Below are 1,878 nucleotides of genomic sequence, written 5' to 3'. Positions count from 1 at the left end.
TGGGTATGAAGTCAGAGAGGAAGGATGAATGGTGAAAGCTGAAATGCCTGGCACATAGCAGGTGCTCAATAAAATAGAATGAATGAAATATACAAAAACACTGGAAGAGCTTTGCTGTGATGGCTGAGGTTGCCAGACACCCAGAGGATGGGTGGGGCTTGGTTGGGGGATAGGAGTAGAGACAGTTACCCTGGAAAGAAAGATCTGGAGGGGAGAAAGGGCCACACTTTTCCGTGGGTCAGAGATCAGTGACCAGTCACTCCAGCCCAAGCAGGATAGTATTTGGAAATGGAGCTGGAACTTGGAGGCCTTCAAATGCCAAGCTGAACAATTTAGACCTTAGGCTACTGACTACTTTACTTTTACAGCCTAAGATCTAAAAAACCTTATGTTTGTCCGAAGTTTGAAGTGGTCTCCCACTTCAATCCACGGGCGCACAGGAAGAAAATGGTAAAACTCCCACGCATATTTCTCTCTCTTCTTCTTTCTTTCTTTCTTCCTTCTTCTTCTCCTCCCTCCTCCTCCTCCTCTTCTTCTTCTTCTTCTTCTGTGTCGTCTTGGTCATCTAACTTCTTCTTCTTTTTTTAAGATGGAGTCTCACTCTGTTATCCAGGCTGGAGTGCAGTGGTGCAATCTCAGCTCACTGCAACCTCCACCTCCTGGGTTCAAGCAGTTCTCCTGCCTCAGCCTCCCAGCTGGGATTACAGGAGCACGCTGCCACATCCGGTTATTTTTTATTTTATTTTATTTTTGTATTTTTAGTAGAGATGGGGTTTTACCATGTTGTCCAGGCTGGTCTTGAACTCCTGACCTCAGGTGATCTGCCTGCCTCAGCCTCCCAAAGTGCTGGGATTGTAGGCATGAGTCACTGTGCCTGGCCTATCTCACTTCTTTAAATGTCTGTTTTTTAGTGTCTATGAAGCTACCAAGGCTCAGAGAGGTTGAGTAACTCATGCAAGGTCACGCAGCTACTAAGTGTGCCTGACTTCAAAACCCTGCTGTGTTCTTCACATATGCTGAATCTTGTGCAGACAGATAAGGGCTTGGGTGGGGGCAGAGGCAAGTCTAGAGGAGGGTGGCTGGGAGAGCAGGCAGCTCCTGGCTGTTTCTGCCACTGTGGGCAGAGGTTAAGGAGCCTGCCCTGGCCTGCTCACTAGCTCTGCAGGTCCTGTTGGGAAACATGGAAGCAGGGAGCCCCGGTGAGGGCAGGCCTGCTGTACAAAGTGCCTCGTCCCAGGCTTCACCATTCAGCCTTGCTTGTGAGCAGAATCCCGAGGCAGGGATGGGGAGGACCAGGGGCTGAGAGGTCAGGATGAGATGACAGAGAGGGATAGGGATGAGTTGGGGGGTGTCACTCAGACTCTGGGCACAGCTGGCAGGGGTAGGTCAGCCACTCTGCCACCCACCCACACTCATGCCAACTCCATGGCCAAGGGAACCCACCTTCCAGCCCCGCCCTGCCTTCCCACACTCCACTGTGCTGGGTTTAGGGGTGATTTTACCTTCTGATTTATACCTCTACAGAAGGCAATTACCGGCTGGGCAAGGTGGCTCATGCCTGTAATCCCAGCACTTTGGGAGGCCGAGGCAGGAGGATCACCTGAGATCGGGAGTTTGAGACCAGCCTGACCAACATGGAGAAACCCCGTCTGTACTAAAAATGCAAAATTAGCTGGGCATGGAGGCACGTGCCTGTAATCCCAGCTACTTGGGAGGCTGAGGCAGGAGAATTGCTTGAACCCGGAGGTGGAGGTTATGGTAAGTCAAGATCGTGCCATTGCGCTCCAGCCTGGGCAACAAGAGCGAAACTCTATCTCAAAAACAAAACAAAAAAAATACACACACACACACACACACACACACACACACACACACACA

Source organism: Cebus imitator, unplaced genomic scaffold (assembly GCF_001604975.1).
Source record: "Cebus imitator isolate Cc_AM_T3 unplaced genomic scaffold, Cebus_imitator-1.0 Scaffold93, whole genome shotgun sequence".
NCBI lineage: Eukaryota > Metazoa > Chordata > Mammalia > Primates > Cebidae > Cebus > Cebus imitator.
This window is presented reverse-complemented; position numbering follows the sequence as displayed.